Consider the following 26053-nt stretch of genomic DNA (forward strand, 5'->3'; position numbering starts at 1 on the left):
GCCAGAGACAGGCTTCTAAGTCCCTCTAGCAATGGGAACCCGAGTGAAGCCAGTCCCCAGTGGGGCTCTGGGGACATGAGCCGCCCTGGGGAACTCAGCCCGTTGCATTACGAAGGCACTTTGTTGAGCACCTACTGTGTGCCACACACAGGCAGGGCCCTGGGCATGCAGCAGGCACCAGAATGATCAACTCGGCTCTCAGGAAGCCACAGTCCAGCGGGGGACATGGGCTCAAAGGGGCAATTCCGGGACAGAGTGTCAAGGCTATGGTGGGGGTCCCGTGGCTTTGGGAGCACAGAGGGGGACCCAAGCCACTTCATGGGGCATGGGGTGGACACCTGGGCCTTCCGGGGCCATGAGATGGGGGCGGGGTGAGACCTGGACAGAGCCACGGGGAGCTCCGGGTAGGGAGGTGGCAGCCACGGTCTGCCGTGAGGCTGGTGCCACAAGTCCCAACACGGGCTGGGGGGGGAGGGCAAGGGGCCAGAGAGGACTGGAAAGAAGCAAAGGCCGGTGTTCCACGAGCCATGAGGGGCTGTCCACTGCTCTTTCCAGTCCCTCTGCCTTTGTCATTTATCTAAATCCCTCCCCCTCCCTCTCCCCAACATTTCTGCCCCTCTGGGCCCCTTTGTCATTCTCTCCTAAATATGTCCTGAGTGACAGATGGTCTGTACCTTCCAGGGGCTCCCGTCGAAGGCCATCTAAGCCCTGCTTGGAGACAACGCATGCTGCCTCCTCCAAGCAGCCCCGTGTAAGCCTCAACATTCTCCTATAAACAGCCTCAGGAAGCAAGACGTGCTCATTGTGTCCCCGGGGCCCATCGGAACCAGTTTTGGGTGCTGGGCAGAGTCCAACCCAGAAGCAGGGATGGGACCCACCAGGATGGGCTCCGGAACTTTCCTGAAGGGTGCACTCGGACCCCAGGAGCGGCTTGCCTGCCATCTCTCATCAGGGGGCCTTGGGGACCACTAATGACTCACCCACCAGGGTTTGCCTGGTTTATTTTCTGCACCTGGCCGCTCTGGGGACTGCGGTGACACCCCCAAGCTTCCAGGGAGCCCCCCTCCCCCTGCTGGGCTCTGGGCAGGCTTCCCGCTCTCCCGGCAGCAGGGCCCAGCAATCCCCTAAAAGGATCTTCCTACAAGTACCTGCTGGCTGAGACACTTTCCAGGCACCTTGAGGACCCGGACTGTGTTCTCCGGGGGAAGATGCCCCTGCCCACCGCCACCACCCCCCCCCCCGCCCCCCCGCCCCCGGCCAGGTTGGCTCGCGAGTGACTTGTAACAGCCACAGCCATTCTGTAATATCAACGAGGGCGAGCAGGACAGACCTGGGCCTTGCCCTCACCGAGCTTAGAGCGCAGCCGGGAGTCAACAGAGGAATGATGACTGTGTGGCACTTACTGAGCTGGTGACTGCTGGTGGCAGAAGGGGTCGAAAGATGGCCAGGTTTAAAGCTTACCTATCCGGGAAGGAGGGTACAACTCTGGGATGCAGTAGAGCCCCGAGCCCAAAGTTACTGATGAAGAACAGGGCACAGAGAGGGTAAGTCACTTTCCTAGGGTCACACAGCCAAGCTCCAGAGAAGATAACAGTGGCTCATGCCGTGATGGGAGGGGGGGAAGCACAGGCGGGTGTGCGGGGAGTGCAGGGCAGAAGCTCCAATTTCCTCTTGCCAAGAGGGCAGGGCTGCGGCCCCGTAAGCAGGCTGGCTCTGGCTGCTGCTCCTCGCTCCTCGGTTCCACTGCTGCTCCTTCATTCATTCACAGAACACATTAATGGAGCACCTACTGTGTACCAGGCTCTGTCCTGGGCTCCAGGAACAGAAGAGATGGTGTTCCTAGCTCAGGGGGCCTTGGTGAGGGAGATCCAGAGGGGCCCGGCTTCACCGATGTGTGACTCCTGCGGGAGAAGGGCCCTACCCCGGGCTTAATGGTCTTCTGGAGTGATCTAGAAATTCTCAATCCATTTTATTTATTTTTATTATTTACTTGGATCGATCTATCTATCTACTTATTATTTTGAGATGGGGAAAGGGCAGAGAGAGAGAGAGGGAGAGAGAGAATCCCAAGCGGGCTCTGTGCTGTCAGCACAGAGCCCCACAGGGGGCCCGATCTCACGAACCCGTGAGATCATGACCTGACCTGAGCCGAAATCAGGAGTTGGACGCTTCACCGACTGAGCCAGCGAGGTGCCCCCGCGATCGACTGTAAGCAAGGAGCCTTGCGTTTCCGTTCTGCCCTGGGGCCTTGCAAATTGTGTGGCTGGTCCTGGACACAGACGTTAAACTGGCGAGTGCTTTGCGGGGGCCACACAGACTGCCCAGGAAGAGGGTTCGAGCCACCCGCAGGTGCACTGGCCTGAAGCCTGGACCCCCGCCTGGCTGGTTGGAAGGCTTGTGGCGAGTTCCGGCTGGCTGGGCAGAGACGGAGAGGCCAGACAGAGGGAGGCTGGGCAGATGGGCAGATACAAGCCCCAAACACCAAACCCCTCCCAGCACCCCCCCCCCCAGCACCCAGTCCTGGCCCCTCCCATTAGGTAACCCTGTTTCCTGGGCACCTTCCAGAGATACTCCGCGCACAGACGAGGGAGTGTGGACAGGCCTCTATTTTCATAGTGTAATGTCAACTCTCCATACGTTCTGTATCATACACACTATTTTGCACTTTGTGTTCTCACTTCACAGTCTGAGATACCATAGAAGGCTCTTTCGGGGGGGGGGGGGTCGTTTAACTTTACTGATGGAGACATCCGGACTGTCACCCAGCAAGGGTGGGCGTTCTGGTCACCCATGCACAGCGCCTGCCTTGGCCAGACACCCAGGCCTCCCCCGCAGCCCCTCTCCTGTCCTCAACAGGTAAGAATTGGGCAAAAGACCCTTCCAGCCTGACAGAGGCACCAGAATGGAGCTGGTGGGGGTCCCAGCAAGGCCAGGAGGGTGGGGCTGGGCCAGGTGGCCTGCTGGGGTGGGGGGGAGCGAGGCAACTGAGGATGCCTGGTCCCCCCGCCCTCCCCCCCAGGCCCCAGCCCTAAGGCCCTGCGCCTATTGTCAGGGAGGGCTGGCCTGGGGCTGTGATTCAGCATTTGGGTTCCCAGAGTTATTTTTATTGTGTTTTGTTTATTCAAAGCTGGCCTTTGAAGTCTGTTTCTAAGCCTCCCCATCCCGGAGAAAGGAGCCGGTTTGGATACAATGTGCAGTGTTGCTCGGCCTTAAAAATACTTCCCTTTGAGTTAGGGTCTCATTGTCTCTGCGCACACATGCCCGCCCCCCCCACGTGTGGGTGCCGGTGGTGGGTATACAGGACAGCTTAGCACCCACCTGCAGGGGCCCAGCTGGGAGCGGGCAACACGCAGCCCCTCGAAAGTTCTATAAAGGTGGACCCTCCAGGCACAGGGGACGCCGTCCACGCTGGCTCCAGGATGCTCAACTTTTGGGGGGTCGTGAGACTTTGTGATAAAGGCTGAGGATCTTCTTTCTCAGTTCAGAAAAACGTACCTCCGCCCAAAGCTTTACAGTCAATTCTGGGAGCTTCTAGGACCTTCGGAGGACCATCCACAGACCCATTCCCTTCAGTTTGTGTATTTATTTACTTATTTATTTAATGTTTATTTATTTATTGGGGGGAAGGAGCAGAGAGAGAGAGAGAGAGAAGAAGAAGAGAGAGAATCCCAAGCAGGCTCCACGCTGTCGCAAGGGCTCCATCTCACAAACCTTGAGATCGCGACCTGACCCGAAATCAAGAGTCGAACCCTTACCCAGGGGACTGAGCCACCCAGGCGCCACTCCCCTCCCTTCAGTGTAGAGCCCGTCCCTAAATGAATCTTCTGGTCAGCCTTTTAGTAGCTAAAAGTGAGCACTTACTCTGTTTCAGGGGCTGTGCTATGGGGTTTCTCAGATTAACTCATTACCTCCTCACAACTGAGGCACAGAGAGGTTGGGTCGCTCACCCAAGGTCACACAGCCCGCAAGTGGCTAAGCCAGGATCTAAGGCCAACCAGTCTGGCCCAGTCTGCACTCCTAACCTAACATCTGCGCGCGTGCGCACACACACACACACACACACACACACACACACACACGGTGCCGGACATCTGAGTAAACCTGTGGGTTAAGTCCGGAGAGACGTGGGGATGGAGAGCCCCAGGTTAAGCGGCCAGGCTTGGGGTCTGGCCAAGCAGGGTGACTGGGGTCCAGTCCTTTGTGAGGGTCAGATGAGACCCACCTGGAGGAGATTCCCTTGGCCTGGTGCCAGCACAGGGGCACCCCCACTGGCGGAGGTGGTGTTACCGTCAGGGAAGGAACCCAAGGAACCGACAGCGGGGGTCCCCGTGGTGCAGACGCCTCCTTGCGGTGACTGCTACCCGGCATGGCCTTCCCCTTCCCTCCCTTCTCTCTCCCTCCTCTCTGCCCCTCTTCCTCCTTTTCCCTTCTCCCCCCTCCCCATCCACAGAGGAGGATACGTCTTGCCCAACCCCCACAAGCAGCTGTGCGTTCTGTGGTCCAAACAGCCCACGGCACACTTCTGAGAAGCCCAAACCAAGTCCGGGTAGCCCTGGGCTCTCCCTGGGAGGCCTCCCCTTGGCCTCCTGCATCGGCTGAGCCCACAGCACTGACTTGGCCGAGGCAGGCTCCCCCAAGACCCGGGTCCTGCCCCCTCTGTCTCCTCCTGGCTTCTCGGCCATGCACTGCCCCCCTTACTCTTGCCGCAGGCTTCTGGTTTCTTTACTCTCCTGAGCCAAACCCCTTCATGCCGCAGGACCTTTGCACATGTCTTCCCCGCCGCCTGAAATGTTCTTCTCACCAGCTTCACTGACTCCTCCTTAAGATCAGTCTCAGCTTAGATGTCTCCTCCTCAAGGAAACCCTCCTGGGTCAGAAGCGAACAACGGTAAGATTACTGCCACACAGGGGACCGTTCTCGGCAGGCCCGGAGCTCAAGGGCGTAGCCACAGAAGGGGGGTCGACAGAGTCCGCCACACAGGAGGCCCTCCATAAATGCTGGGCAAGGAGAAGGGATCCTCTCTGTGCGACTCTCCCTGCTATGTTCTGTGCCTCAGTTTCCCGGCCTGCAAAACGAGGGGGTGGGTCACCCGCCTGTACTTGCCACGCGATGATGTTCTGATGCTCCCTCTGGGTTTCTGGCAGGGATCATACTCATTTCACGGTAGTTGACTTCCTTGATTATCTGATTTTCCAGGGAGGAATTTTAAATCTGTGGGTTGGGGTGGTATTTGCCTCATACCCGGGCACCCATCCCGTCCCACCAGCCTGAGTGCACCTGGCATCCTGGGGAGGCCCGTTAAAACTGCCCCCTCTTGGCAGCTAAGGCCCTGTGCAGAGAAACCCTTCAAGGGTTCTTTAACTGCGTTGCCTGGCCCATGGGGGTGGGCCAATGGCCATGGCAACGGCAGTCCTCTCTCCCATCAAAGCTATCAAGTGGAGCGCTGGGGCCCAGGAGCCAGACAGGCCTTGTGCAAAGTCGGCCTCTGTCACTTCCCGGCCACTGCGGCCCATCCTCCACTTCTCTGTGCCTCTGTCCCTCTGCTGAATAGCAGGCATAGACCCGCACGTCCCAGCTGGGGTTCAGGGGCTGACTCAGCTGGTTCCTGGCCTGGAAGTTGACATACGGTTAAGTGCTCTGGGGGTCAAGCGCTCCGGTTTTCTCACCCCCGCGGCAGCGGCTGAGCCTCAAGTCCCTGGAGCCAACGGAAACCTAGGTCAATACCCGACCTGGCTGCTTAGCTGGCCGTATGACCTCCCTGTGCCTCAGCTTACCCATCTGTAAAATGGGGGCGACGGAGACACCTTCCTCTTGAGCTACTGCCGGCTGTCCGTGCCAAATCAGTCATCGACCCTCATTATTCCCATCCTGGCCTCACCCTACCCTTCGCCTGGGTCCTGATCAATACGGGGACAGCGGGCCCGAACAGCCGAGCGCAGAATCCACGGGAACCAAGGGCATCGTGTCCACACAGCGTGCCTCTGGCTCCGGTTTTTTTGGTTGTGCGACCTGGGGCAAGTCCAGACCCCTCTCTGGGCCTCAAGCTGTTCACCTGAGGAAGGATGTCCCTAACCACCCTGTGAGGCTTCGGTGGGACAGCGTGTGGCCATTATCGTTGTTACTGTTGTGACTTCAGAAAGATTTCACAAGAAGCGGTGTGTTCAATCTCAACCGCGGGGGAAGGACGGGCAGCGTCGACTCCTTCAAGCTTCGGGGCACAGTGGGCCGGTAGGGTGGGAACGCTGCAGGGGCTGGGGGGGGGGGCTCGGAGACTTCCCTCCCGCGGACTGAGGGGCAGTGAGGGGCAGGTGCGCCACCGCGGGCCCCGGCTCCCTGCCCGATCTCGTCGGTCCAGACGTCCCCAGTGTCCCCCAACGTCCCTCCCAAGAAGGCCCCGCGCCGAGGCTTCCTGGGCACGGGGGTGGGGTGGGGGTGGGGGTGGGGAGAGGTGCCCGAGGCCCGGAGAAGGGCAGGGACCGGCCCGAAGTCGCGCCGCCCCGCCCGGCCCGGCGGCGCTGCTCGCGGCCGTGCGCGGACTTGCCCGGCAGGGACGTGCGGGGCCTCCCGGAGGTCTGCGCCCGCCCAGCCGCGGGATGAAAGGGGAATCCGCCGAAACCTGCCTCCCGCCCCGGCTCGCCCGCCCCTTCCGCAACCGGATCTGGCTGGGGGCGCCGGGCTTTGAAGTCGGCGCAGCGGCCCCCCCCCCCCCCCCCGCCCGCGCCCGGCCGGCTCGGGAGCCTCCGGGAGGCCGACTTGAAAGGGCGGCCGCGGTCTTCCAGCCTTTCCCCGGGCCCCGCCCACGGAGGCGGGGGTGGCGGGGGTGGGGGGTGGGAAGCCCCGCCCCGCCCCAGGAGCGAGAGGGCGGGCTGTCCTCGGCGTTCAAAGCCCCGCGGGTGGGTGCGCCGCCTCCGCCACCCGTTGCCACGCTTCCCCTCGGCCCGCGGGCCGGACGGAACGACTGTGGTTCCCCGATATCGCCCCGTCCCGGGCCCTTGCTGTTCCTCCTGCCAGAAACGCCCTTCCCATCTTTGACTACCCGGCCTTAGGGTCGGCCCCTCGGTCTGGGCTTCATCTCTTTGCGTGGGCCTGCCCGGAAACCGCTCCCCCTACCCCCCTGCCAGGCCCCCACGGCCTCAGCGATCCCCCCCTCCACCGCCCCCCGCGCCGTCGCCGCACAAACTCTCCTAATCCTCCACCTGCTGCCCCCTAGCTGTGAGCTCCAGGAGGGCACCCTCGCAGCCCCCTGCCTGGCCCTGGGTGGGTGGGCGCCAGGAAAACAGAGAGGAGTTCTTCAGTCATACCAGTCATGATACTAAGAAGCCTTTGGGGCAAGCCAGCGTGAGGGGGGGGGCAGCGGAGAGAATTCCAGACTCTTAGGGTACATCACAGGTAGGCATCCGCCATATCCTTGGATCACAAAGCTGGGTGACCTTTCTCCCCACCTCCAGCCGGGGCCTTGTCCTGACTGCACAGGGCCCCCAGCTGCTGCCCTTGGCATCAACCACTGACGGCCCCAGCCTCTTGATTCCCTGCCCCGGGATCCCATGATGCTCTGCGGCATCATGGGCGCTGAACCCTCTGCTCAGTCTGCTGGTTTCCTGGGCCTCTCTCAGCGCAGTGCTAGGTAGGGCTCAGCAAAGAGAGCCCCCCCCCCTCCCCTGTCCCACCCCAGGCTAGATTCTATCCTGGGACTCTGTTCAACCAAGGCGCCTCAGAGGGGGACAGGGCCCAGGTACCCTCCTTTGGGGGGGTTTCCATAAGTTAAAAAACACAGGAGCAAATTGGCCAGGAGCCTCAAGTAGGTTTCAGTGTCTCAGGAACTGAGGTTTACACACACACACACACCCCACCGTATAACTGGCTATGTACATGCACACAGACCCCAGGACAGCTCTGAAAGGGGCCCTCCAGTGCCTCCCCAGGAGGAGGAGAATGGGGGGGGGGTCAGGCAGGGTGTAGGGGGTGGTAGTGATGCAGGGATGAATGCGCTACCCGCAGGAGCGCCTGCCTGGGTGGGCAAAGCCAGATGTGAGCCTCAGCCTCCCCTCCCCGCCAGCTCCAGCTTTTCTAGAGACCTCAGAGCTCAGCTTTCCTCTCCCCAGGGCATTGGGCATTCTGTCTGTAGCTCCCTACTACCGCTACTGCTACTCCCGCTTTCCCCAGCCCAGCCCACCCCACTGTGCTGTCTGCTGGGTTCAGCAGAGGAGAGAGAGGACAGAAAACAGGGGGCTCCCGTTATGGCGGGCAGCAGGCAGGAGAGCTGACCCCCACCGCTGTCAAGCTTCTCAGCCTGTTTTCTCCCGTTTCCCGGAGGGCTGGACTCATCTCCTCCTTCCCACCTTTAACAAATGTTTACTGAGCACCTACTGTGTGCCAGCTTGGGCAAGGGCAGATCCATCCCCGAGTGGGGGAAACAGACAAATAAAATAGACCCGCAAATAAGGGCTATGATGATAGAACTACACCCAGCGGCAGACATCAGGGAAGGCTTCTTGGAGAAAGTGGCAGCTTGGAAGCAAAGGCCAGGACGGGGAGAGTTAAGTGGTGGGAGGGCAGAGGGCACCGTGAGGGGGCTGGATTGTGTGAGTGGGAGACACGGGAAGGACGGGCCGCAGAGGGGGAGGGCAGGTTGGTGTGGCACAGGCCAGGGGGACCGCGCAGGGTCTGGGTAGGTGGAGCAGGACCCCGCAGGACCTGGGCACCTACAGAACCCAGCCCAGGCTGTCCCCACTCCTCCGGTGAGGGGACTCACTGAGTGGGACCCACAGAAGCAGGAGGGATTAAGTTGGGCTAGAAGAAAAGCCCAGCTTGGATTTCAGACCACCTGGAACGGACTGGCCAGAGGTGGGAATGGAGAAACGGGAAGCGAGCCTCCGAGGAGGAGGAGGCGTGCTGGCCGGGGCTGGCCCCAACGTGGCCGGAAGTAGAAAGGGCCTGACCCGCTAGCCTAGAATACCCTTTCTTCCGACTACCTCTTATGGAAGAGATCCCTGGCAGACTGCCTCCAGTCCCGGCCTCCCGGCTTATAACAATAGGGAGAATCATGGTCATTGCCACCATCATGGCAGCTAACGGGTATGTAGTATTGTCCTTTGAAGTCATTCCTATAATCCTCACAACAATCCTTAAGTATTGGTCAAGTCAGCTGCCCCTGGCCACCCAGCCGGTAAGTAGCAGAGCTAGGATTTGAACCTAAGGCTGTCTGGCTCCAAAGCTGATTGTCTCTATGGTGTTTGACTTGACTGAATGTGCTGTTGTCTCCGTGTGCCCCATTAATGGACTGGGTGCCCCTGGATAAGGGTTCCTCCCCCTGCCCCTTGGGCTGGCTCGGGGCCCGGGCTGTGGCCTCCAGGACTGAGCCTGGCCTGATCCAAGGCGACTCAGAGAGGCCACCTCCTGAAGCTCCTTAGACACCGATCACCCGTCTGCCAAGCCCCCACCAGATTCCCCGCAGGCTTCAGCCTCAGCTTGTCCAAACATCCAAGGTCCCGAGCCTTTTCCCAGCAGTGTGTGTGTGTGTGTGCGCGCGCACATACGCAGGGCACGGGGTGGGTCATGACTTTTTCTGTGCCTGAAACACAGCTATCAAGATTTTTTAAAGACACGTTTGTGATGTCGTAATAAGTGTGCTTCTTTATTAAGCACGAACAAGGTGCAGCAGCGGGTATAAAACGCAGGAGTGAGGAAAGGCCCTGATAAAAAAGAGGCAGGAAGATCAGCGTCAGAGAGAGAGAAATCGGAAGATGCTTTGCCGTTGGCTTTGAGGAAAGAGGAAGGGGCCGCAAGCCAAAGACTGTGGGCAGCCTCTAGAAGCTAGAGAAAGCAAGGAAACAGATTCTCCTCTAGAGCCCACGAAGGGAACACGGCCCTCCGACACCTTGGCCTTGGGTCTTCTGGCCTCCAGCCTGTAAGAGAATAAATGCGTGTCGTTAACGCCACTAAATTTGCGGGTCATGGGTCACAGCAGCCACAGAAAACTGATGCAGAAGGGCCGCACCACCTCACCTCCAGCTTAGCCGGGTCTTAGCCAGCTCTGATGTTCCAGAAAGAAAAGAAATAATCTGAGTGACCCTGCTTTGCAAACGATTAAAGGGCCAAGGGGCAGGGGTGGGAGCTTCATGAAGCCACCTGGTCATACGAGGGTCCTTCTCTGGGCCTTTCCATCTGTAGTTTCCCCAGGGAACAAGTACAGCCTGTTTGACCGGCTGGGCCTCTGGGCCCGAGCCTACAAGGTGAGTGGAAGGACACATTAGCACCTCCTTCAACAGGAGAGCTGCCCTCTAACCCCCTGTCTGTCTTCACCAGGAGCCCTGTGGTCACAAGCACAAGCTGGAAACAAGTTGCCCAGGCTCGGAGTCTCTGAGCCATCACGGGCATCTCTGGGCAAATCTCTCCATCTCTCTGAGCCTCGGTGCCCTCCTCCGTAAATGGCACAGATTAGATACACTGGATGCCGTGTTTGTGAAGAGCTCTGCGCGGGGCCGGGCACGCAGGTGTATCCCTGTGTAGGTACTTGTGAACAGGGGCACACGCGCAGGTTCGCTTGCACAGGAACACGTACGCAGGTGTATATACTGCGTGCAAGAACATTCCGAAGTTTACCTTTGACCTGGTTCTCCCCTGCTCACAGCCCCTCCCTACCCAAGGGAGAAGTTCAAATCTTCACCATGGCCTACGAGACCCCAGCCCCGTCTGGCTCCTGAGGCCCCTGTCCAGTCTTTGGGTCTTGGAAAGCTATCGCCTCCTCCAAGTAGCCTTCCCTGAATGCCACCCTTACTGGGGTGATCGTCCCTCCGGTCTCACTACGTGGTCCCTCCCTCCTGTGTGCTCCCCTGGTCTCAGCACTACCTTGTTCAATAATGGCTCCCGAGCGTCCTTCTTTGAGGCCATGCGCCCCCAATGGCGGGAACCCAGAATCCTGTGTCCTCCCCTGTCACCAGCACCCAGCACAGAATCCGGCCCAGAGCAGGTGCTCAGAACACTACTGTATGAATGAATGAATGAATGAATGAATGAATGAATTCACACATCTGGATGCATGAGCAAGGAGGCTGCAGTCACATGCATGTGACTCAAACCCATAAACCATGAGATCATGACCTGAGCCGAAACCAAGAGTCGGACACTTAACTGTCTGAGCCCACCCCGGCACCCCTGTTCCTGCAGTTAGTGATGGGGGGTGGAGGGGAGGACAGTGATTTGGCCCAGACTGTGCCTTGGAGGGGGCTGGAGCAAGGGGAGGCCACAGCGCGTGGCTCCCCACCTTTGTCCCCTCCCCCCACCTCCCCACGGAGCAGACTCACTGAGGCTCCTTTGTTGTTGGAGAGAGAGCAGAACACAGCCCCGGAGGACACATTCTCCTTCCTTCCTCCCTGACCTCCCCGTGACCCCCAGCCAGCCTGGGCCCCTCCACTGAATGGGGGGAAGGGGCTGGAACCTTTGGTGTGTCCAGGGGATGGTGCTTCTGGACCCCCCCCCCCCCCCCGCTCTGGGTACTACCATTCCCACCCCACCCCCCACCCCCAAACCTCAGGTCTGGAACCTGGGGAGGACCTGGTCAGGCCCTGAGGCAGGAAAACCAGGCTCTGTGGGAAGGTGGGGGGCAGGGGCCTGGCCTGGCCGCCTCTCTGACCCTTAATCCTGTCATCTGTACAATGGCCCAACAGGGCTCGCTCGCAGCCACGAAGCAATGAAGGAGATCGCGTTTGCAGAAGCCTGGACACAATGTCTGGCGATGGAAAATTCTCGGTAAGTGTAATTTCGTCATTAGCATTAGCTTTTCTGTCTCTCCCTCCCCCTCTCCCTCCCTCCCAGCCTTCAGGACCCTGGAGGTCCAGCTAGGCTCCCCCTTCCACCCCCACCAGCTACCCCACCCCCCACCCCCACCCAGCGCAGCAGGACAGATCTGTCTGGCTCGTCTCTGTATTATCCCCAGACCCTAGCCCGGCGCCTGGCGCCTAGTAGGTACTCAGTAAACTCAGCTGAATGAATGAACTGGCAGAGTCACGTGGGGGCAAGACGGTTCCTCTCTCTGGGCCTCTGTTTCCCTGCGCCTGTAAAACCCCTGTGTCCACACGCTGGGAATCTCGGAGGCCCCCTCCCGCTTTGAAATCAAGACTGGATGTTATTGCCCCGCTCCTGTGCGGAGTCTTGGGTCTTTTTTTTTTTTTTTTTTTAATATTCGTGCCAGCTGTCACTTCCCCAGGCCCTCTCACCTGGACCCAAGCCAACCCCTCGCTTTTCTACCTGCTTCTGTGCTCTGACCCTATTCTCCATCCCAGACAGCTGATTGCAGGGATCTTCGATACACAAATCTCTGCTGAATAGACAAGAACCTTTAATGTGGCTCCCAGGGTCCTGCACAGCCCAGCCCTTGGGAGCCCTTCCAGCCCCTTCCAGAAGCCTCCACCAGCTCCAGTGCACAGGCCTGCTCCTTTTGTCTGCCCCGTCTCCTCCCTCTGTGCCTCCCTGTACAGGCCCTTTGCACAGGCTGTTCCTTCCCCCTTCACCTGGCTAACTTCTCCTCGTTCTCCAGATCTGCCACTCCCGTTACTGACCGCCTTCACCCGTCCCAGCATCTGCTGAGTCTGAAAGTTACAGCTGCTGCTGGGATAACTGGGTGTGTTTTCTCCACTAGACCAAGCGCTCCGGGGGTCAGAGCCCAGGCTTGGTTCCCCCTTCCATTGCTATAAAATGACCAGGAGCTCGGCACGTCGGAGGTGCTCGCAAAAGGTTGGTCTTTGCCTACGTCCCTCCCCGCCACCCCCCCACCCCGCCCCCGCCAGAGTGGGATCTTTGATGGTCTCTACACAACACCCTTTTGCCTGAGGGTCAGGTGGCCACACAGGAATGAGCGCAGACTGGACGGAGGTTCATACTTGTCCTTTGGAGGATGGAACTCTCAAGGGCCAAGTGGTGGGGGAGGGAGCGACCTCTGGCTGTCCTGCTCAGTCCTTGCCCTCTGCCCCAAATTGCAGTCTGCTCTCAGGGAGAGTTCCGTGACATCTTGGAATAAATTCACTTCTCTTGAGTTTGGCCAGGATGAATCCCAGCCCTATCGCTCACTGCTGTGAGTCCTTAGGCAGAGCCCTGTCCTTCTCTGGGCCCCAGTTGCTCCTGTATGAAATGGAGACAATACCAGTCTCTGCCACAGGGCGGGCGGGAGCCAGTGAAACGATCTGAGCACGATTCCCGGCGTGGTGCTCGGCACAGGGTGCCGCTGGGGCAGGAGGGGGCTCACTTGGGCACTGGGGGACACAGGGAGGGACACGGTGTGGTCTTCGGCGGGGGGGGCATCCCCAAAGCCACTCTGCAGCTAGTCTGCAGCAGGCCTTAGGGAGGGTGGTAGAGAGAGCCTCAGAGTGGCTGCCAAAAAGAGGTGAACACCGAGTGTGTGCGCGTGTGCGTGCTTGCGTGTGTGCGTGCACACGCGTGTGCGCTGTGAGCGAGTTAGCTGGTGAGGAAGAGCCTTCAGAGGAGGGGAGGGAGGGAATGAGCTGGAAGAGCTCAGCACTGCCGCAGCAGCCGTGAAAACAGAGGCCCGGAGGAGGGGAGCCGGAGGGTCCTCCAAAGGCAGGGCAATCAAAGCGTGTGGACGGCTGGTGGGGGACAGGGGAAGAGGGGCCCCTGGATTTCTGGACCAGAGGCTCTCCCTTGGTTCCCTAGCACCTCTAGTGTCAAGGGCTTGCCCTCCACCGCCCAAGGACCCCTGTTTGAATTTGGGCCCTGCCTCTTACCAGCTGTACCACCCGGGGCGGGGCGGGAGGGGGGGGTCCTTTGCCATTTGAAGCCTCAGTTTCTCTGGTTGTAAAAACTGGGATGCACACAGAACAGACCTGTGTATTAGTTCGCCAGGGCGCCTGTGACACAGCACCACGGACTCGGGGGGCTTAAGCAACAGAAGTGTGTTTTCTCACAGTTCTGGAGGCTGGAAGGGCAGATCAAGGTCTGGGTAGGTTTGGTTTCTCCTGAAGCGAACCTCCCTGGCTTGCACACAGCCATCGCCGCCCCGTGTCTTCGCACGGTCCTTCCTCTGTGCATGTCTATGTCCTAATTTCCTCTTCTTAAAGGACGCCAGCCATGTTAGATTGGGGCCCACCCTAATGACCTCATTCTACCTTAATTCCCTCTTTAAAGGCTCTGTGTCCTAGTCCAGTCACATTCTGAGGTACTGGGGGCTAAGACTTCACCAGACGAGGGGCGCCTGGGTGGCTCCCTCTGTCAAGCCTTCAGCTCCGGCCATGATCTCGCGGTTTGTGAGTTTGAGCCCCGCGTCGGGCTCTGGGCTGTCAGCACGGGAGCCTGCTTCGGATCCTCTGTCCCCCTCTCTCGCTGCCCCTCCCCCCCAAATAAATAGACATTAAAAAAAAACGACTTCGCCCTATGAATGGGGGGGGGGCGTTTACACAATTCATTAAAAACAAACTTAAGAAAAAAGACTTCGCCCTATGGGGGGGGGCCGTTTACACAGTTCATTAAAAAAAAAACTTCAGAAAAAAGAAAGACTTCACCCTATGAATCTGGCGGTGGAGGGGTACACAAGCCAGTCGATAACGCCTGTTTCGGGTCCCTGAAAGCAGGTGAAAAGAAGGGCCAGGGGGTTGGCTTGGAAGCGTGTGCCCAGGGGCAAGAGTGAGGGGTGGAGAGGGGGGAGAGTGACACAGAAAAGAGCAGATACAAACACACAGTATTGAGCTCACCATTAGGGAAGTCTGGGTGGCCAGTCCCTCGGGCTTGTCGGAGATTCCTCATGACGTGCATCTCAGGACCACCTGCCGGAGGAAGAACGGGGGAGGCGTTTATCCCGAGGCTATGTCTGCCTGTGGGGTGTTGTGGCTGGGCCTCTATGGCTGCTGAGCGGGTTCCCTGGGCAGGGAGGCGTGTCCCACCCCGGGCATCGGAGAAGCCTTAGGACAGGAAGTGAGACACAAGAAAGACACAGGCCGAAGCTTGGTGGGGGCTGTGGCTGCCTGGAGCTGGCCCCTGCAGCTGGCCTGGCTTAAGAGGCTTGAAGTCCTGCACGAGAGCGGCTCATACAGTCCACCCCTTGCAGCACTCGGCTCTGTCCCTGTCCTCCACGGGGTCCAGGCCATTAGAGCCCCCTTCGCGTCACCGGCTACCTGCGGGCCCTGCAGAGACTTTCTGCAGACAGTTGCTGCCTCTGGGGTGGACGACCCACGCCTGAACAGTTACTCCTGTCTTTGCCCGCTGGTCTCTGGCGCGGGGACCCCAAAGTGGTCAGAGGGCAGTCAAAGCTCTGAGTTCAGTGACACCCCGAGAGTGCGGGTTGCAGCCCTCCCCAACTGTCCACAGCCCGGCCTCCTGGGTCCCCTCCCCTCCCCCTCCCCCAGCGCAGGTAACCGGGACCTCTTACCCGACAAACCTAAGGTGGCCGGCAGGAGAAGGGCAAATCCAATAGAGGAAGGAGGGAGGACATTGGAAGGGACGGAGGGAGGCAATCTTATTTCCACAGCTTGATCCCGGACGGCGGGTGCCAGCTACTGGGGACGCAGCATCATTGGCTGGCCGTGGCTTCTGTGTACCGGGCAGCAGAACGCCAAGGTGCCAAGAGGCCAAGGAGCCTGCCTAGGCCACCAAGGGGACCTAAGTCTGGCCTTGAGTCCCCATCCAGTGTTCCCACGACCACACTCCCCAGAGAAAATGTGGGGGTCGTGGGGAGAGGGAGAGGATGGGCCAGGTCACTCCCCTCCATAGTGCCTCGCACACAGTAGGTGCTTCCTAAATGTGCCGAACGACTGACCGGAGGTCTGGGTAGGTGGATGGATGGACGATCGGACAAAAGGGTGGGCGGGGCTTCGCCCGGTCTTGTTCTAAGTCCCGGCCAGCCAGCCCAGGCCCGCTTCCCACTTCCGGCTTCCTGGGCTAGCCTCATTTGCTTGCTAGCAATCTGCCTTTCAATTCTGCGGAGTCACTGCTCTCTCTCAACCCCTTGCGGGCTCCGTGTGCCAGGAATTTGGAGGGAAGAGAAACTGACAGAACCTCAGAGCCCCAACAACACCTCACCTTTCACAAGATGAGAAATCCGAGGCAGGGGGAGAGTCCTGAGGTTTGCTCAGCCCTGGATTGCACACCCCCTTCACTCCCAGCAGCCTGCCCGCCCCCCCTCCCCCCCCCCCCCCCCCCCCTCCTGCCCGGCTCCCCTACCCTGCAGAGAAGCCTTAGGACTTCTCTGTCAGAGTTTGGTAACTAGTTTGCCCAGATGGGGGCAGGGAAGGGTCTGGTCAGCAGATGGGATTCCCTGAGTCCCAACCAGTCATTCCGAATCCTCCGGAAGGTGTAGAAGTTGTACTGAGCCCCGGGGAAGCTCTGGCTGGCCTCTGAGAGGCACAGTTAAGGCTCCCCAGCGCCTCCTGACCCAGCCTATGGGCCGCCCCCCACACCACTCCCTCCCCTCCGTAATTCTCTCTTCTCTCCTTCCCCTGGGCCTCTCACCCTTCTCCAGGGTCTGGAAACAGTAGCCAGGGGCCCACTGCTGTCCCCCTCCTATATACTGTGGCATGGGACAGACTCCTGCCCCTCTGTGAGCCTCAGTGACCCGGCTAGGGCAAGTCAGCTACCCGAGTCCCTTCTGCCCCTGGCCCTCCAGGACTCCTTGGCCATCAGAACTCTTGCCCTCCCTTCTCCCTCTGCCTGCACCCCCTTTCTCTCTGGACCCCCTCCTGCCGCCACTCTGGCCTCTGACTTGCCCCCCTCTTTGACTCCTCCGATCCACGTCGTGCCTCCTCCCTCCTCTTTCTCTCCCTCCTCCTGACCACCCTCCTCGAGAGAATGCCAAGTCTGCAGGTTTCCTGCGACCTTGAGCAGCCAGCAGGTTGAGAGCCGGCGGCAGCGCAGAGCTTTGCCAAGGGGCCTCTCCTTCTCTCCCATCCCCTATCCCACTCGCCCTGCTCGTTTCCTATCTTCTCACTGTTTACGTCGCTTATACATTATATCTATCGTGCATCTCGCGAGAACACGAGGGCAGGGATTTTCGTCTGTCCCCAACGCCTCCAACGGGCCTGGCGCACAGTAGGTGCTTAGTAACCGCTGATTTCCTCCCCACTGGCTCGCTGAGAGCCACCATTGATGTGCACCGCCCCACTGCCTCTGATCAACAGCTCTGCGTGCCCCGGACTCTGTCGGGCCCCTTTGGGAAGACGGGGAAACTGAGGCTCAGAGAGGCAGCGCCCAGAGGGAGGACCGAGCCCAAGGTCACGGCTGTAAGCGCTGGAGACCGGGTGCGAAGCCCAGCGTCCGGACCCAGGCGCCGGCGCGCTCAGCCCTTCCACCCTGCTGCCAGGGGTGGCTTCGCCCTCCCGCTCTGGAAACAGTGAAGGGGGCGGGGCCGGCCCTGCGTCGAGGCCTTCGGCCACGCCCCTAGGCGTAGAGTGGAGAAACTGAGGCACCCCCACGCCCTCCCCTCCGGCTTCCTCGGATTCCCCGAGAGCCTCCTTGCCGCCTGCGTCCCCCCCACCCCCCGCCACTCCACGCCCTGGGCCCTCCCCTCGTGCCCCCCGCCCCGCCCCTCCCCTCCAGCCCCCGGCCCGAGGCGGGGCTTATTAGCCCGCGCCCACCGGGAGCCGGGGAGGGAGAGAAAAATGAGTTTTCCTGCCGCCCGGTGGCGATGTCAATTGATCGGGCGCGGGCGGGGGCCGCGCGCCGGGCCGGGGGCCTCGCTCGCAGCTGCCGGCGCACAATTATCGGGAAAAAACTGGGGCGGCCGCTGCGGTGAAATTAGTTATCGATCCCTCGGCGGGGCCGCGGGGCCGCGCTCGGCGCTGACGGCGGCACACCCGGGCCGGGCCCGCCGGGCGGGGGTGGGGGTGGGGGGCGGGCAGCCCTCCCGCTCCTCCTCTGCCCCCTCCCCCTCCCCCCCCTCCCTCCCCGCCGCCCGGCTCGCCTCTCCCATTCATCCCGCCGCAGTATCGACCCACGTCGGCCGGCGCGGGGCAGGCGCCCCCTCCCACTGCCCGCGCGTCCCCGCTCACTCGGCCACCCCGCCCGCGGGCCCTGCTTCGGGGGAGCCCTCGAGCTGGCCCCGAGGAAGGACCGACGCTGGGGGGGGGGGGGGACGGGAGGGGAAGGGAGGGCGGGGCAGGGTGGCTCCCGCGGAGGCAGGGCGGCAGGTGCAGAGGGTGGGAGCCGCTCCCGCCCCTGGAAGCTCGGCTTCGGGGCCCTGCTGCCTGGGGAGGTGGCGTGACCTCTCTGAGCCTCAGTTTCCTCCTCTATAAACCAGGGTCGTTCCCACGTCTTGCTTACCGAGAGGCTACAATGAGAGGGTTCGTGAGAAGCGCCTGCGTTTGTGGCTGCCTGGGAGCCTGTTGGGGGGTTATTTTGAGTTTATACCACCGATTCTCCCCAGCGCCTCTGGGAGCTGTGTCTTATCCCCATTTTGTAGATGAGAAAGCGGAACTCAGAGAGGGGAGAACGCCTCATCTACGGCCACACAGTGAGCTAGTGGCCCCAGGAGGCCACACAGTGAGCTAGTGGCCCCAGGACTCTACAAAGCCACAGCTCTCAGAGGGGAGACCCCAGGGGGGTGGGCTCTTCTCAGCAGGGTGCTGACATATCCCAGAGCCTGGGCTAGGGGTGTGGTCAGGGAGGAAGGAGCCGCAGGTCAGGGACCTCCAACCCCCTGTCTTAGGGCAGTTTGGCCCTGCATCCTCTAGGAAGGAGGGAGAGAGGAGAGAGAGAGGGGAAGGGGGGTGAGGAGGGAAGGGTCTCCCAACCCCGAACTGGGCTGGGGGCTGGGGAGGATCTGAGTTTTAATCCTGCCTGTCCACTCACCAGCTCGTGATCTTGGGCAAGTCCTTGTCCCAAGCCCAGACCTCCCACACAGAGGGTGCAGAGGGTGGGAGCCACTCCTGCCTTGGCCACTTAGTCCCATCCTATCCTCATCCAGTCACAGGAGGCTCCTGGCCAGTCCTCAGAAGTCTCCTGCCTCTGAGCCTTTGCCGAGGCTGTTCCCCGATGTTCCACCTAGCAAATCCCTCCGCATCAGGCCCCTGTTTGTGCTTACCAGCCTTCCCTCTCTCTGCTGACCTTCCCCTGCCTGCCAGCCTGCCACAGGCTCATTCATCCCTCCACTGAGCACCTACTGTGTGCCAGGAAGCGTGCTGCGCACAGTGGGCGCAGCTGAAAGGAGACAGCGCCTGTCCCTCCTCTCCTGGGGCAAGATGAGTACCGAGCCCCATGACAGCTGCATATCGATACCTGGAGTCCAAAAGGCACTGGGGTCATCGATCTGGGAAGGACCAGTGTGCTAGTGGGCAGGAGAGGCGGGTGAGGTTGGCAGGGTCAGGCCATGGAGGGCTCAGGACCTGTGAAGGAGGTTTGTCCTGAGTGAATGGGGAGGACTTTGAGCAGGGGAATGCTGGGGTCAAGTTCAGCCCCACAACCGGAAGCCTGGCGTTCAAAACTCCTGCATGGGAATCTTGGTTCTGTTCTTGGTCTCTCTGAGCCTCAGTTTCCTCATCTGTAAAATAATGGTCGTGATCTCCGCTGCTGAAGGGGCTATGGAGTTTGGAGTGGGTCGGCCCTGAGTTCGAGTCTTTCCTTAAAGCCATGGGGCCTTGGGCCGTGTCAACAAGAGGCTCAAAGGGGTGGGCCAGCATAGACACTCAAGGGCTCTGTGCTCTTTCCCCCCCAGCTTTCCTGGCTTCCAAAATGGGGGCTCCAGAGGTGCTGCTCAAGATCTGGAACAAGGTCTCTCCCCCGATAGGGGAGATGGTGACCCCTCGGCTGGGACCCTGGCTAACGTGAGAAGATGAGGGTGTGGTGGCCCGGGGCAAAGGGGTCCTGAGCTGAGTGTCCCCTTGCTGGCTACAAGGGAAAACAAAGCTCGCAGTCCGTGCGTGCCTTCGAGCCCCCTGAGTTCAAGCCCCGCGTTGGGCTCTGTACTGACAGCTCAGAGCCTGGAGCCTGCTTCGGATTCCGTGCCTCCCCCCTCTCTGTCTCTCTGCTCCTCCCCTGCTCATGCTCTGTCCCTCTGTCTCTCAAAAATAAACATTAAAAAAAAAAAGACCCTCCCTGCCTTCTAGAGAGTGGGATATGTTGTATTTATTTATTTATTTATTTATTTATTATTTATTTAGATAGATGCTGGTTATACAAGTAGATTCACTTTGTAGACTTCCATATAGCGGATCGCCTAGAATGTGCTTCTGGGGGCTCCCAGGAGAATCAAGTCCTCACCCTGTGACCTGCCTGTGGGTCCAGGACCTGCCTACCTGGCCTCAAGGCCATGTGTTTCCTGTGACCCCTCTCCCTCCTGCCCTATGTTTTGCCCCCCCTGCCAGTATCTGACTGCACCTGCTGTCAGTACAATGTGAGGGGGCGTGGGGGGAGTGTGAGTGGGGATGGAGGGGAGGCGGGGTGCAGGGAGGGAGGTGAAGCCCAGGAGGGACCTGGCCCTGAACACCCCCTCCCCAGTCGACCACTGGAAGCCTTGGCCACCCAGTCCCATCCTATCCCCACCCAGTCCCATGAGACTCCTGGCCAGTCCTCAGGAATCTCCTGCCTCTGAGCCTTTGCTGAGGCTGTTCCCCGATGTTCCGCTTAGCAAATCCCTGTGCACCAGGCCCTGTGCTGGGCATCAGGGATGTAGCTGTGAACCAGAGGGGCGCTCTGCCCTTTCACTAGCACGTGAAGCTTTCCGCGGAGCGTGCAGATATCTGTGTATGTCTCTAGGAATGTGCCCGAGCGCTTGCGTTCCTAAGCATGCAGGAATTTATGGAGACACATACATCCTCGCAAGTACATCTTTGTATGTGTACAAGTCTATGCACGGTGTACGTGGGCGCGTGTGTATTATTGCTACGTATGAGCGTGAGTCACTCCGTGTCTGCGTGAATAACCATGCACCTGCCCATATGCCCGCATGCGCTTACGTAGATGTGCCCCTTTGCACAGGTTTGTATGTGCATCTTGTATGTGCCTGTGTGTATCTGTTTGCACCTGGTTTTCGGTGCCCATCTGCGTGCGTGGGCGCACCTCTCTGGGAACGCTTGGAAGCACACGGGGCGCGTGGAGTTGCGTGAATGTGTACGGAACGCGTGTGTGCCTGTACATTTGAGGTGCATTGGCGTTGTGGGTGCACGCACCTGGCGCACACGGGGATGCACGTACCCATGTTTTGCACACCCACCTTTGTGGTTTCATTTCCGCCCCGCCTCCGTGCTCGCGTGTGAACGACAGGGCAGGGGACGCTCCCCAGCGCGCGCGCGCGCGCACGTTTCTGAGGCTGCTTATGTTTCTGCCTGTGTCTGTGTTGGCCCCCGCGCACGTTCCAAGCCTACGCGCGGGGGTGTGCAATCCCACCCTCGCTAGGGAGCACAGCACACTGCCATGGGGAGGTGGGTGCTTTGGATATGGCGGCAGAGCCCTGGAGAACAGAGAGAACAGGGCAGCGCTTGGCTGTGGCTTGCCTGCTAGGGGATGCTGAACAGGGAGGCAGAAGCCGGCCAGGACCGCCCAGCTGCCCCCCTGCGCCCAGCTGGGGTCCAGGAAATGGCCTCCAGGGCCGATGGGGGGGGGCAGGAGACAGCAGGTGGCCTTGATGAGCGGGCGGAGGGCTCACCCCTACAGGGTCCCCTGCCAGGCGAGGCTCTCAGGAGCTTCTGATCTTTCGGAGGCCAGCCTCCGCCGCCCTGCACCTGCACCCCAGCCTCCGCTCAAGCCGTGGGGGGCTCCGGCGGCCAGGCCGTGGGGTCTGGCTCCTCTTGGCTTTCTCGCCATCCTGCGGCCCCGGCTTCAAGGCCCAGGCTGGGGCTGGGCCGGGGGTCCCCTCCTAGGCAACCAGAGCTGCCTACGAAGGCGAGATGCGCAAATCACCTTCCTCAGGTGGCAGAAACGGAGCCCGCGTGCAGGAAACCAGCACGCGCGCGCCCTCGCTCTCCCTCCCTCTCTCTTCACTGTGATCCCTCACCTAAGTCCGGGATGCCCCTCCGCCCACCACCGCGTGCCTCCTTGTGCACCGCGCCCCCCGCCCCCGCAACTTACTCACCCCCCCACCCTTGTGGCTCCTGCACCCCCGTCCCTGGGGTCACTACTCACCCCAGGTACAGCTACTCGTCTCTGGAAGTCCTTGGAGGCCTCCTCTCCCCGCTCAGAGGAACCCTCCGGGGCACCACGAGGACCCGCGGGCCCACACGCTGGCCTTGCCTTTCGTCCACGCTGTCATCGCGGGGGTCCACCGGTTGCCCTGCACTGCGGTCTTCTCCACCTGTGGTCACGGCTTGCGGGGCTGTGCCTCTGAAGCTGGAAACGCAGTCACCCCCGCCTCCACCCCACCTGCTGCCCAGAGAGCCCTCTCGCTCCTGAGAAGTAGCTTGCGCTGGCCGGTCCCCCACCCCGTCCCTTCCAGAAAGCCCTGTCCCATAGGTCCTGCTCCTGCCCGGGACCCCTCACGTCTATCACTTTCTGTACAGTATTGTGGGCCAGTCCTGCCCTAGGGCCAGCCCAGGGCCCGGAGGAACCCAAGCCAGCCTCACCAGGCTTCACCTCTTAGTGACATCATTGCCACCTTAGACCAAGCTCTCCTCAAGACGGCTTCCTCCCCACCCCCCGACGCCACGCCCTTTGGATTTCCTGTGCCCTCTCTGCGTGTCCCATCTCCCCTGCTGGCTCTGCTGGCTTTGCCTTTTGATGAACTGAGGGTGAGCCAGGGCGGATGCCCTCCCTGAAGTGCCCACTGCGTCCACGGGCTCCTGGACTCCCACCTCCAGGTCATTGCCTTCTCAATGCCAGACCCGTCATGTCTGCTGTCACCGTGTCCCTACGGCCCCCCACGGGTCCATCCCACCCCACGTGTCTCCCACTCAGCGGGTGGTACCCCAGCCCTTGGCTCCCGGGCAGGAAGCTGGGACCTCACCCTTGCCTGATTCTCCTTCCTTACCCTCCACATGCAATCAGTCACCAAGTGTCTGCACTTGGGGTTCACTGAGCTTCTTGGACATACATTTTTCTAAGTCTGGAAACACAGCAGCCACCATTTCCTCCAGTGTTTTTTTTCTGTTCTTTTTCCCCCTTCCTCTTGGACTCCAAATACCAATACATCAGGCTGTTTGGAAATGTCCTACAGCTCACTGATGCTCTTTCCACTAGAAAATTTGTGTGTGTGTGCGGCACCTGGGTAGCTCAGTCGGTTGAGTGTCCAGCTTTTGATTTCGACTCCGGTCTTGATCCCAGGGTCGTGGGCTGGAGCCCTGCATTAGGCTCTGCATTGAGTGCGGAGTCTGCTTAAGATTCTCTCTCTCTCTCTCTCTCTCTCTCCCTCTCCCTCTGCCCCTCTCCCCGGCTTCCGCTTTCTCTCTCTCTTTTTAATTTTTCGAGGTTTATTTATTTTTGAGAGAGCATGAGTGGGGGAGAGGCAGAGAGAAAGGGGGAGGAAAGATCCAAAGCAGGCTTTACTCTGACGGCAATGAGCCTGATGTGGGCTTGAACTCATGGACCGTGAGATCATGACCTGAGCCGAAGTCAGACGCTCAATCCATGGAGCCACCCAGGTACCCCCTCTCTCTCTTTTTAAAATTGAAAAAAAAATTTTTTTTTCTGTTTCATTTTGGATAGTTTTTTCCTGCTATGCTTTCAATCTCCCTAATCTTTTTTTTTTTTTTTAAACATGTTTATTTAGTTTTGAGAGAGACAGAGAGAGAAGAAGAAGCAGGGGAGGGGCAGAAAGAGAGGGGGACAGCGGATCTGAACGGGGCTCTGCACTGACAGCAGTCAGCCTGATGCGGGGCTTGAACTCATGAACCTAGAGATCATGACCTGAGCTGAAGTCGGAAGTTCAACCGACTGAACCACCCAGGCGCCTCAACTCACTAATCTTTTCTTCTGTTTTGTCTAATCTGCCATTAATCCCATTCAGTATACCTTTCATCTCAGACATTGTATGTTTCAACTCTTCTAAGTTCAATTGGGATCTTTTTTGATATCTTAATGTCTCTACTTCACATTTTGAAAATATAAAATACAATTATAAAAACTGTTTTAGAATCCTTCTCTGCTAACTCTAACATCTGTGTCAGTGCTGGGTCAGTTTCAATTGCTTAATTACTCTTTTCTTTACAGATCATTGTTTCGTGCTTCTTTGTATGTCTGGTAATTTTCTCTCTCTTTCTTTCTTTTCTTTCTTTCTTTCTTCCTTTCTTTCTTTCTTTCTTTCTTTCTTAATGGGCTTTAACTCACTTTATTTTTCTTGTGTAAAACCATGTGGTGGCCACAACTGGAGCCTGGGTCTTCTGCACAGAGACTCTGGTGTGGGTCTTCGCAAGCTGGTCAGTGAATTCCTGACAGGGAGACTTGGTGAATACCGTCTCTTTCCAGAGGTCAGGGGCACAGTAGCTGTAGGTCTTGGGAATAGCATCAAAAGTGGCCTTGGTGAAGTGGCCCAGGGTGGCAGTGTAGCCCCTGGTGGAAAGGTAGCAGTCGTCAATGCCTGCCATCATCAGTATCGTCTTGGGCACAGGGGCCGAGATAATGCCCCTGCCCCTGGTGTAGGGGATAAGGCGTCCAGCACAGAGTCACAGTGTCTGGTCCCCTTGCATGGGATAGTGTGGGCCTCGCCGATCTTGTTCCCCCAGTAGCTTCGCCACATGAGATGGTGGAAAGCTTGCCAGGACGATGGCCTCATGGAAGGCAGTGGCTACCTCCTTAGAGAACTTAACACCCAGACCTACGTGTCCTTTGTACTCTCCAATGGCAACAAATGCCTTGCACCTGGTCCTCTGGCCAGCCTGGGTCTGCTTTCGCACAGACATAATTTTCAAAACCTCAAACCTCATCACTTCCTGGGATGTCTCTAGGAAAAAGTCAATGATCTCAGATTCCTTGATGGGCAGGGAGAAGAGAGAGATCTCTTTCAGGGACTTGATCTTCATGATGTCGACCAGTTGGCTCAGCTTGTTGATGGAGATCCACTCCTTGTCCTTGGTGTTTCCTCTGTGAGTTCCGTGGTCCTGGCCCAGCCTTGACCATGGCCATGACTCTGGCCCCACATGTTGCTGCCGAAGCCTCTGTGGAAGCCACAGGTCTGGGCTCTCCAGGCCCTTCCGTGGCACCAGCATCGTTCTCCATTTGGTGTTTTGTCAAAGAAGATGTCTGGTAACTTTCTTTCTTTCTTTTTTATTTTTTTAACGTTTATCTATTTTTGAGAGGGAGAGACAGAGCGCGAGCAGAGGAGGGGCAGAGAGAGAGGGAGACACAGAATTGGAAGCAGGCTCCAGGCTCTGAGCTATCAGCACAGAGCCCGATGTGGGGATGGAACTCACGGACCGAGAGATGATGACCTGAGCCGAAGTAGGCTGCTTAACCGACTGAGCCACTCAGGCGCCCAAATGTCTGGTAATTTTCTGTTGGATACCAGACATTGTGAAGGTTGGATATTTTTGTATTCTTATCAATCTTCTTGAGTTTTGTTCTGGAAAGCAGTAAATTGCTTGGGAACCAATTGATCCGTTTGGGTCTTGCTTGATGATTTGTTAGGTGGGTTTTAGCAGTGCTCGGTCTGAGACTAATTCTTCCCCATCTCTGAAGCAACACCCTCCTGAGTGCTCTACCCCCTGCCCCGTGAATGTTGAGTTTACCAGTCTGGCTGTTGGGAATGGGCACTATTCCCATCCCTGTGACAGCACCAGACTATTGTTCTCTCATGGTTCCTTCTTCATTTTTTTTTTTTTATTTTTTTAACGTTTTATTTATTTTTGAGACAGGGAGAGACAGAGCATGAACAGGGGAGAGTCAGACAGAGAGAGACACAGAATCTGAAACAGGCTCCGGTCTCTGAGCTGTCAGCACAGAGCCCGACACGGGGCTCGAACTCACGGACCGAGAGATCATGACCTGAGCCCAAGTTGGCCGCTTAACCGACTGAGCCACCCAGGCTCCCCTACTTCCTAATAATTCTTAAATCCATTGGCTTCTCTCCCAGCCCCTGTCGTGGCTCCCCAGACCCCATTACCTCCTGCCTGGGATGACCGTGTCCCCTAGGTGGGGCATCCCCGAGGGCGAGACCTTGGCCCCTCATGCTGAGCCCAGCCCAACATATCTGCTG

At 59.1% G+C, this 26053-nt stretch overlaps 1 pseudogene; it reads right to left on the reverse strand.

Annotated features, from left to right (window-relative positions):
• Positions 1-24185: 24185 nt before the first annotated feature.
• On the reverse strand, positions 24186-25077 carry LOC106989367 (40S ribosomal protein S2-like; annotated as a pseudogene).
• Between the last annotated feature and the right edge of the window lie 976 nt (positions 25078-26053).

Source organism: Acinonyx jubatus, chromosome D4 (genome assembly GCF_027475565.1).
Source record: "Acinonyx jubatus isolate Ajub_Pintada_27869175 chromosome D4, VMU_Ajub_asm_v1.0, whole genome shotgun sequence".
In the NCBI taxonomy this organism is placed as follows: domain Eukaryota; kingdom Metazoa; phylum Chordata; class Mammalia; order Carnivora; family Felidae; genus Acinonyx; species Acinonyx jubatus.